The sequence below is a fragment of the Neofelis nebulosa genome, chromosome 16 (assembly GCF_028018385.1).
Source record: "Neofelis nebulosa isolate mNeoNeb1 chromosome 16, mNeoNeb1.pri, whole genome shotgun sequence".
Lineage (NCBI taxonomy): Eukaryota > Metazoa > Chordata > Mammalia > Carnivora > Felidae > Neofelis > Neofelis nebulosa.
The window spans coordinates 1-12,500 of NC_080797.1; positions in this window are offsets into that span (position 1 = coordinate 1).

The following is a 12,500-nucleotide window of genomic DNA, read 5'->3' on the forward strand; positions in this document are numbered from 1 at the left end:
TAACCCTAACCCTAACCCTAACCCTAACCCTAACCCTAACCCTAACCCTAACCCTAACCCTAACCCTAACCCTAACCCTAACCCTAACCCTAACCCTAACCCTAACCCTAACCCTAACCCTAACCCTAACCCTAACCCTAACCCTAACCCTAACCCTAACCCTAACCCTAACCCTAACCCTAACCCTAACCCTAACCCGAACCCTAACCCTAACCCTAACCCTAACCCTAACCCTAACCCTAACCCTAACCCTAACCCTAACCCTAACCCTAACCCTAACCCTAACCCTAACCCTAACCCTAACCCTAACCCTAACCCTAACCCTAACCCTAACCCTAACCCTAACCCTAACCCTAACCCTAACCCTAACCCTAACCCTAACCCTAACCCTAACCCTAACCCTAACCCTAACCCTAACCCTAACCCTAACCCTAACCCTAACCCTAACCCTAACCCTAACCCTAACCCTAACCCTAACCCTAACCCTAACCCTAACCCTAACCCTAACCCTAACCCTAACCCTAACCCTAACCCTAACCCTAACCCTAACCCTAACCCTAACCCTAACCCTAACCCTAACCCTAACCCTAACCCTAACCCTAACCCTAACCCTAACCCTAACCCTAACCCTAACCCTAACCCTAACCCTAACCCTAACCCTAACCCTAACCCTAACCCTAACCCTAACCCTAACCCTAACCCTAACCCTAACCCTAACCCTAACCCTAACCCTAACCCTAACCCTAACCCTAACCCTAACCCTAACCCTAACCCTAACCCTAACCCTAACCCTAACCCTAACCCTAACCCTAACCCTAACCCTAACCCTAACCCTAACCCTAACCCTAACCCTAACCCTAACCCTAACCCTAACCCTAACCCTAACCCTAACCCTAACCCTAACCCTAACCCTAACCCTAACCCTAACCCTAACCCTAACCCTAACCCTAACCCTAACCCTAACCCTAACCCTAACCCTAACCCTAACCCTAACCCTAACCCTAACCCTAACCCTAACCCTAACCCTAACCCTAACCCTAACCCTAACCCTAACCCTAACCCTAACCCTAACCCTAACCCTAACCCTAACCCTAACCCTAACCCTAACCCTAACCCTAACCCTAACCCTAACCCTAACCCTAACCCTAACCCTAACCCTAACCCTAACCCTAACCCTAACCCTAACCCTAACCCTAACCCTAACCCTAACCCTAACCCTAACCCTAACCCTAACCCTAACCCTAACCCTAACCCTAACCCTAACCCTAACCCTAACCCTAACCCTAACCCTAACCCTAACCCTAACCCTAACCCTAACCCTAACCCTAACCCTAACCCTAACCCTAACCCTAACCCTAACCCTAACCCTAACCCTAACCCTAACCCTAACCCTAACCCTAACCCTAACCCTAACCCTAACCCTAACCCTAACCCTAACCCTAACCCTAACCCTAACCCTAACCCTAACCCTAACCCTAACCCTAACCCTAACCCTAACCCTAACCCTAACCCTAACCCTAACCCTAACCCTAACCCTAACCCTAACCCTAACCCTAACCCTAACCCTAACCCTAACCCTAACCCTAACCCTAACCCTAACCCTAACCCTAACCCTAACCCTAACCCTAACCCTAACCCTAACCCTAACCCTAACCCTAACCCTAACCCTAACCCTAACCCTAACCCTAACCCTAACCCTAACCCTAACCCTAACCCTAACCCTAACCCTAACCCTAACCCTAACCCTAACCCTAACCCTAACCCTAACCCTAACCCTAACCCTAACCCTAACCCTAACCCTAACCCTAACCCTAACCCTAACCCTAACCCTAACCCTAACCCTAACCCTAACCCTAACCCTAACCCTAACCCTAACCCTAACCCTAACCCTAACCCTAACCCTAACCCTAACCCTAACCCTAACCCTAACCCTAACCCTAACCCTAACCCTAACCCTAACCCTAACCCTAACCCTAACCCTAACCCTAACCCTAACCCTAACCCTAACCCTAACCCTAACCCTAACCCTAACCCTAACCCTAACCCTAACCCTAACCCTAACCCTAACCCTAACCCTAACCCTAACCCTAACCCTAACCCTAACCCTAACCCTAACCCTAACCCTAACCCTAACCCTAACCCTAACCCTAACCCTAACCCTAACCCTAACCCTAACCCTAACCCTAACCCTAACCCTAACCCTAACCCTAACCCTAACCCTAACCCTAACCCTAACCCTAACCCTAACCCTAACCCTAACCCTAACCCTAACCCTAACCCTAACCCTAACCCTAACCCTAACCCTAACCCTAACCCTAACCCTAACCCTAACCCTAACCCTAACCCTAACCCTAACCCTAACCCTAACCCTAACCCTAACCCTAACCCTAACCCTAACCCTAACCCTAACCCTAACCCTAACCCTAACCCTAACCCTAACCCTAACCCTAACCCTAACCCTAACCCTAACCCTAACCCTAACCCTAACCCTAACCCTAACCCTAACCCTAACCCTAACCCTAACCCTAACCCTAACCCTAACCCTAACCCTAACCCTAACCCTAACCCTAACCCTAACCCTAACCCTAACCCTAACCCTAACCCTAACCCTAACCCTAACCCTAACCCTAACCCTAACCCTAACCCTAACCCTAACCCTAACCCTAACCCTAACCCTAACCCTAACCCTAACCCTAACCCTAACCCTAACCCTAACCCTAACCCTAACCCTAACCCTAACCCTAACCCTAACCCTAACCCTAACCCTAACCCTAACCCTAACCCTAACCCTAACCCTAACCCTAACCCTAACCCTAACCCTAACCCTAACCCTAACCCTAACCCTAACCCTAACCCTAACCCTAACCCTAACCCTAACCCTAACCCTAACCCTAACCCTAACCCTAACCCTAACCCTAACCCTAACCCTAACCCTAACCCTAACCCTAACCCTAACCCTAACCCTAACCCTAACCCTAACCCTAACCCTAACCCTAACCCTAACCCTAACCCTAACCCTAACCCTAACCCTAACCCTAACCCTAACCCTAACCCTAACCCTAACCCTAACCCTAACCCTAACCCTAACCCTAACCCTAACCCTAACCCTAACCCTAACCCTAACCCTAACCCTAACCCTAACCCTAACCCTAACCCTAACCCTAACCCTAACCCTAACCCTAACCCTAACCCTAACCCTAACCCTAACCCTAACCCTAACCCTAACCCTAACCCTAACCCTAACCCTAACCCTAACCCTAACCCTAACCCTAACCCTAACCCTAACCCTAACCCTAACCCTAACCCTAACCCTAACCCTAACCCTAACCCTAACCCTAACCCTAACCCTAACCCTAACCCTAACCCTAACCCTAACCCTAACCCTAACCCTAACCCTAACCCTAACCCTAACCCTAACCCTAACCCTAACCCTAACCCTAACCCTAACCCTAACCCTAACCCTAACCCTAACCCTAACCCTAACCCTAACCCTAACCCTAACCCTAACCCTAACCCTAACCCTAACCCTAACCCTAACCCTAACCCTAACCCTAACCCTAACCCTAACCCTAACCCTAACCCTAACCCTAACCCTAACCCTAACCCTAACCCTAACCCTAACCCTAACCCTAACCCTAACCCTAACCCTAACCCTAACCCTAACCCTAACCCTAACCCTAACCCTAACCCTAACCCTAACCCTAACCCTAACCCTAACCCTAACCCTAACCCTAACCCTAACCCTAACCCTAACCCTAACCCTAACCCTAACCCTAACCCTAACCCTAACCCTAACCCTAACCCTAACCCTAACCCTAACCCTAACCCTAACCCTAACCCTAACCCTAACCCTAACCCTAACCCTAACCCTAACCCTAACCCTAACCCTAACCCTAACCCTAACCCTAACCCTAACCCTAACCCTAACCCTAACCCTAACCCTAACCCTAACCCTAACCCTAACCCTAACCCTAACCCTAACCCTAACCCTAACCCTAACCCTAACCCTAACCCTAACCCTAACCCTAACCCTAACCCTAACCCTAACCCTAACCCTAACCCTAACCCTAACCCTAACCCTAACCCTAACCCTAACCCTAACCCTAACCCTAACCCTAACCCTAACCCTAACCCTAACCCTAACCCTAACCCTAACCCTAACCCTAACCCTAACCCTAACCCTAACCCTAACCCTAACCCTAACCCTAACCCTAACCCTAACCCTAACCCTAACCCTAACCCTAACCCTAACCCTAACCCTAACCCTAACCCTAACCCTAACCCTAACCCTAACCCTAACCCTAACCCTAACCCTAACCCTAACCCTAACCCTAACCCTAACCCTAACCCTAACCCTAACCCTAACCCTAACCCTAACCCTAACCCTAACCCTAACCCTAACCCTAACCCTAACCCTAACCCTAACCCTAACCCTAACCCTAACCCTAACCCTAACCCTAACCCTAACCCTAACCCTAACCCTAACCCTAACCCTAACCCTAACCCTAACCCTAACCCTAACCCTAACCCTAACCCTAACCCTAACCCTAACCCTAACCCTAACCCTAACCCTAACCCTAACCCTAACCCTAACCCTAACCCTAACCCTAACCCTAACCCTAACCCTAACCCTAACCCTAACCCTAACCCTAACCCTAACCCTAACCCTAACCCTAACCCTAACCCTAACCCTAACCCTAACCCTAACCCTAACCCTAACCCTAACCCTAACCCTAACCCTAACCCTAACCCTAACCCTAACCCTAACCCTAACCCTAACCCTAACCCTAACCCTAACCCTAACCCTAACCCTAACCCTAACCCTAACCCTAACCCTAACCCTAACCCTAACCCTAACCCTAACCCTAACCCTAACCCTAACCCTAACCCTAACCCTAACCCTAACCCTAACCCTAACCCTAACCCTAACCCTAACCCTAACCCTAACCCTAACCCTAACCCTAACCCTAACCCTAACCCTAACCCTAACCCTAACCCTAACCCTAACCCTAACCCTAACCCTAACCCTAACCCTAACCCTAACCCTAACCCTAACCCTAACCCTAACCCTAACCCTAACCCTAACCCTAACCCTAACCCTAACCCTAACCCTAACCCTAACCCTAACCCTAACCCTAACCCTAACCCTAACCCTAACCCTAACCCTAACCCTAACCCTAACCCTAACCCTAACCCTAACCCTAACCCTAACCCTAACCCTAACCCTAACCCTAACCCTAACCCTAACCCTAACCCTAACCCTAACCCTAACCCTAACCCTAACCCTAACCCTAACCCTAACCCTAACCCTAACCCTAACCCTAACCCTAACCCTAACCCTAACCCTAACCCTAACCCTAACCCTAACCCTAACCCTAACCCTAACCCTAACCCTAACCCTAACCCTAACCCTAACCCTAACCCTAACCCTAACCCTAACCCTAACCCTAACCCTAACCCTAACCCTAACCCTAACCCTAACCCTAACCCTAACCCTAACCCTAACCCTAACCCTAACCCTAACCCTAACCCTAACCCTAACCCTAACCCTAACCCTAACCCTAACCCTAACCCTAACCCTAACCCTAACCCTAACCCTAACCCTAACCCTAACCCTAACCCTAACCCTAACCCTAACCCTAACCCTAACCCTAACCCTAACCCTAACCCTAACCCTAACCCTAACCCTAACCCTAACCCTAACCCTAACCCTAACCCTAACCCTAACCCTAACCCTAACCCTAACCCTAACCCTAACCCTAACCCTAACCCTAACCCTAACCCTAACCCTAACCCTAACCCTAACCCTAACCCTAACCCTAACCCTAACCCTAACCCTAACCCTAACCCTAACCCTAACCCTAACCCTAACCCTAACCCTAACCCTAACCCTAACCCTAACCCTAACCCTAACCCTAACCCTAACCCTAACCCTAACCCTAACCCTAACCCTAACCCTAACCCTAACCCTAACCCTAACCCTAACCCTAACCCTAACCCTAACCCTAACCCTAACCCTAACCCTAACCCTAACCCTAACCCTAACCCTAACCCTAACCCTAACCCTAACCCTAACCCTAACCCTAACCCTAACCCTAACCCTAACCCTAACCCTAACCCTAACCCTAACCCTAACCCTAACCCTAACCCTAACCCTAACCCTAACCCTAACCCTAACCCTAACCCTAACCCTAACCCTAACCCTAACCCTAACCCTAACCCTAACCCTAACCCTAACCCTAACCCTAACCCTAACCCTAACCCTAACCCTAACCCTAACCCTAACCCTAACCCTAACCCTAACCCTAACCCTAACCCTAACCCTAACCCTAACCCTAACCCTAACCCTAACCCTAACCCTAACCCTAACCCTAACCCTAACCCTAACCCTAACCCTAACCCTAACCCTAACCCTAACCCTAACCCTAACCCTAACCCTAACCCTAACCCTAACCCTAACCCTAACCCTAACCCTAACCCTAACCCTAACCCTAACCCTAACCCTAACCCTAACCCTAACCCTAACCCTAACCCTAACCCTAACCCTAACCCTAACCCTAACCCTAACCCTAACCCTAACCCTAACCCTAACCCTAACCCTAACCCTAACCCTAACCCTAACCCTAACCCTAACCCTAACCCTAACCCTAACCCTAACCCTAACCCTAACCCTAACCCTAACCCTAACCCTAACCCTAACCCTAACCCTAACCCTAACCCTAACCCTAACCCTAACCCTAACCCTAACCCTAACCCTAACCCTAACCCTAACCCTAACCCTAACCCTAACCCTAACCCTAACCCTAACCCTAACCCTAACCCTAACCCTAACCCTAACCCTAACCCTAACCCTAACCCTAACCCTAACCCTAACCCTAACCCTAACCCTAACCCTAACCCTAACCCTAACCCTAACCCTAACCCTAACCCTAACCCTAACCCTAACCCTAACCCTAACCCTAACCCTAACCCTAACCCTAACCCTAACCCTAACCCTAACCCTAACCCTAACCCTAACCCTAACCCTAACCCTAACCCTAACCCTAACCCTAACCCTAACCCTAACCCTAACCCTAACCCTAACCCTAACCCTAACCCTAACCCTAACCCTAACCCTAACCCTAACCCTAACCCTAACCCTAACCCTAACCCTAACCCTAACCCTAACCCTAACCCTAACCCTAACCCTAACCCTAACCCTAACCCTAACCCTAACCCTAACCCTAACCCTAACCCTAACCCTAACCCTAACCCTAACCCTAACCCTAACCCTAACCCTAACCCTAACCCTAACCCTAACCCTAACCCTAACCCTAACCCTAACCCTAACCCTAACCCTAACCCTAACCCTAACCCTAACCCTAACCCTAACCCTAACCCTAACCCTAACCCTAACCCTAACCCTAACCCTAACCCTAACCCTAACCCTAACCCTAACCCTAACCCTAACCCTAACCCTAACCCTAACCCTAACCCTAACCCTAACCCTAACCCTAACCCTAACCCTAACCCTAACCCTAACCCTAACCCTAACCCTAACCCTAACCCTAACCCTAACCCTAACCCTAACCCTAACCCTAACCCTAACCCTAACCCTAACCCTAACCCTAACCCTAACCCTAACCCTAACCCTAACCCTAACCCTAACCCTAACCCTAACCCTAACCCTAACCCTAACCCTAACCCTAACCCTAACCCTAACCCTAACCCTAACCCTAACCCTAACCCTAACCCTAACCCTAACCCTAACCCTAACCCTAACCCTAACCCTAACCCTAACCCTAACCCTAACCCTAACCCTAACCCTAACCCTAACCCTAACCCTAACCCTAACCCTAACCCTAACCCTAACCCTAACCCTAACCCTAACCCTAACCCTAACCCTAACCCTAACCCTAACCCTAACCCTAACCCTAACCCTAACCCTAACCCTAACCCTAACCCTAACCCTAACCCTAACCCTAACCCTAACCCTAACCCTAACCCTAACCCTAACCCTAACCCTAACCCTAACCCTAACCCTAACCCTAACCCTAACCCTAACCCTAACCCTAACCCTAACCCTAACCCTAACCCTAACCCTAACCCTAACCCTAACCCTAACCCTAACCCTAACCCTAACCCTAACCCTAACCCTAACCCTAACCCTAACCCTAACCCTAACCCTAACCCTAACCCTAACCCTAACCCTAACCCTAACCCTAACCCTAACCCTAACCCTAACCCTAACCCTAACCCTAACCCTAACCCTAACCCTAACCCTAACCCTAACCCTAACCCTAACCCTAACCCTAACCCTAACCCTAACCCTAACCCTAACCCTAACCCTAACCCTAACCCTAACCCTAACCCTAACCCTAACCCTAACCCTAACCCTAACCCTAACCCTAACCCTAACCCTAACCCTAACCCTAACCCTAACCCTAACCCTAACCCTAACCCTAACCCTAACCCTAACCCTAACCCTAACCCTAACCCTAACCCTAACCCTAACCCTAACCCTAACCCTAACCCTAACCCTAACCCTAACCCTAACCCTAACCCTAACCCTAACCCTAACCCTAACCCTAACCCTAACCCTAACCCTAACCCTAACCCTAACCCTAACCCTAACCCTAACCCTAACCCTAACCCTAACCCTAACCCTAACCCTAACCCTAACCCTAACCCTAACCCTAACCCTAACCCTAACCCTAACCCTAACCCTAACCCTAACCCTAACCCTAACCCTAACCCTAACCCTAACCCTAACCCTAACCCTAACCCTAACCCTAACCCTAACCCTAACCCTAACCCTAACCCTAACCCTAACCCTAACCCTAACCCTAACCCTAACCCTAACCCTAACCCTAACCCTAACCCTAACCCTAACCCTAACCCTAACCCTAACCCTAACCCTAACCCTAACCCTAACCCTAACCCTAACCCTAACCCTAACCCTAACCCTAACCCTAACCCTAACCCTAACCCTAACCCTAACCCTAACCCTAACCCTAACCCTAACCCTAACCCTAACCCTAACCCTAACCCTAACCCTAACCCTAACCCTAACCCTAACCCTAACCCTAACCCTAACCCTAACCCTAACCCTAACCCTAACCCTAACCCTAACCCTAACCCTAACCCTAACCCTAACCCTAACCCTAACCCTAACCCTAACCCTAACCCTAACCCTAACCCTAACCCTAACCCTAACCCTAACCCTAACCCTAACCCTAACCCTAACCCTAACCCTAACCCTAACCCTAACCCTAACCCTAACCCTAACCCTAACCCTAACCCTAACCCTAACCCTAACCCTAACCCTAACCCTAACCCTAACCCTAACCCTAACCCTAACCCTAACCCTAACCCTAACCCTAACCCTAACCCTAACCCTAACCCTAACCCTAACCCTAACCCTAACCCTAACCCTAACCCTAACCCTAACCCTAACCCTAACCCTAACCCTAACCCTAACCCTAACCCTAACCCTAACCCTAACCCTAACCCTAACCCTAACCCTAACCCTAACCCTAACCCTAACCCTAACCCTAACCCTAACCCTAACCCTAACCCTAACCCTAACCCTAACCCTAACCCTAACCCTAACCCTAACCCTAACCCTAACCCTAACCCTAACCCTAACCCTAACCCTAACCCTAACCCTAACCCTAACCCTAACCCTAACCCTAACCCTAACCCTAACCCTAACCCTAACCCTAACCCTAACCCTAACCCTAACCCTAACCCTAACCCTAACCCTAACCCTAACCCTAACCCTAACCCTAACCCTAACCCTAACCCTAACCCTAACCCTAACCCTAACCCTAACCCTAACCCTAACCCTAACCCTAACCCTAACCCTAACCCTAACCCTAACCCTAACCCTAACCCTAACCCTAACCCTAACCCTAACCCTAACCCTAACCCTAACCCTAACCCTAACCCTAACCCTAACCCTAACCCTAACCCTAACCCTAACCCTAACCCTAACCCTAACCCTAACCCTAACCCTAACCCTAACCCTAACCCTAACCCTAACCCTAACCCTAACCCTAACCCTAACCCTAACCCTAACCCTAACCCTAACCCTAACCCTAACCCTAACCCTAACCCTAACCCTAACCCTAACCCTAACCCTAACCCTAACCCTAACCCTAACCCTAACCCTAACCCTAACCCTAACCCTAACCCTAACCCTAACCCTAACCCTAACCCTAACCCTAACCCTAACCCTAACCCTAACCCTAACCCTAACCCTAACCCTAACCCTAACCCTAACCCTAACCCTAACCCTAACCCTAACCCTAACCCTAACCCTAACCCTAACCCTAACCCTAACCCTAACCCTAACCCTAACCCTAACCCTAACCCTAACCCTAACCCTAACCCTAACCCTAACCCTAACCCTAACCCTAACCCTAACCCTAACCCTAACCCTAACCCTAACCCTAACCCTAACCCTAACCCTAACCCTAACCCTAACCCTAACCCTAACCCTAACCCTAACCCTAACCCTAACCCTAACCCTAACCCTAACCCTAACCCTAACCCTAACCCTAACCCTAACCCTAACCCTAACCCTAACCCTAACCCTAACCCTAACCCTAACCCTAACCCTAACCCTAACCCTAACCCTAACCCTAACCCTAACCCTAACCCTAACCCTAACCCTAACCCTAACCCTAACCCTAACCCTAACCCTAACCCTAACCCTAACCCTAACCCTAACCCTAACCCTAACCCTAACCCTAACCCTAACCCTAACCCTAACCCTAACCCTAACCCTAACCCTAACCCTAACCCTAACCCTAACCCTAACCCTAACCCTAACCCTAACCCTAACCCTAACCCTAACCCTAACCCTAACCCTAACCCTAACCCTAACCCTAACCCTAACCCTAACCCTAACCCTAACCCTAACCCTAACCCTAACCCTAACCCTAACCCTAACCCTAACCCTAACCCTAACCCTAACCCTAACCCTAACCCTAACCCTAACCCTAACCCTAACCCTAACCCTAACCCTAACCCTAACCCTAACCCTAACCCTAACCCTAACCCTAACCCTAACCCTAACCCTAACCCTAACCCTAACCCTAACCCTAACCCTAACCCTAACCCTAACCCTAACCCTAACCCTAACCCTAACCCTAACCCTAACCCTAACCCTAACCCTAACCCTAACCCTAACCCTAACCCTAACCCTAACCCTAACCCTAACCCTAACCCTAACCCTAACCCTAACCCTAACCCTAACCCTAACCCTAACCCTAACCCTAACCCTAACCCTAACCCTAACCCTAACCCTAACCCTAACCCTAACCCTAACCCTAACCCTAACCCTAACCCTAACCCTAACCCTAACCCTAACCCTAACCCTAACCCTAACCCTAACCCTAACCCTAACCCTAACCCTAACCCTAACCCTAACCCTAACCCTAACCCTAACCCTAACCCTAACCCTAACCCTAACCCTAACCCTAACCCTAACCCTAACCCTAACCCTAACCCTAACCCTAACCCTAACCCTAACCCTAACCCTAACCCTAACCCTAACCCTAACCCTAACCCTAACCCTAACCCTAACCCTAACCCTAACCCTAACCCTAACCCTAACCCTAACCCTAACCCTAACCCTAACCCTAACCCTAACCCTAACCCTAACCCTAACCCTAACCCTAACCCTAACCCTAACCCTAACCCTAACCCTAACCCTAACCCTAACCCTAACCCTAACCCTAACCCTAACCCTAACCCTAACCCTAACCCTAACCCTAACCCTAACCCTAACCCTAACCCTAACCCTAACCCTAACCCTAACCCTAACCCTAACCCTAACCCTAACCCTAACCCTAACCCTAACCCTAACCCTAACCCTAACCCTAACCCTAACCCTAACCCTAACCCTAACCCTAACCCTAACCCTAACCCTAACCCTAACCCTAACCCTAACCCTAACCCTAACCCTAACCCTAACCCTAACCCTAACCCTAACCCTAACCCTAACCCTAACCCTAACCCTAACCCTAACCCTAACCCTAACCCTAACCCTAACCCTAACCCTAACCCTAACCCTAACCCTAACCCTAACCCTAACCCTAACCCTAACCCTAACCCTAACCCTAACCCTAACCCTAACCCTAACCCTAACCCTAACCCTAACCCTAACCCTAACCCTAACCCTAACCCTAACCCTAACCCTAACCCTAACCCTAACCCTAACCCTAACCCTAACCCTAACCCTAACCCTAACCCTAACCCTAACCCTAACCCTAACCCTAACCCTAACCCTAACCCTAACCCTAACCCTAACCCTAACCCTAACCCTAACCCTAACCCTAACCCTAACCCTAACCCTAACCCTAACCCTAACCCTAACCCTAACCCTAACCCTAACCCTAACCCTAACCCTAACCCTAACCCTAACCCTAACCCTAACCCTAACCCTAACCCTAACCCTAACCCTAACCCTAACCCTAACCCTAACCCTAACCCTAACCCTAACCCTAACCCTA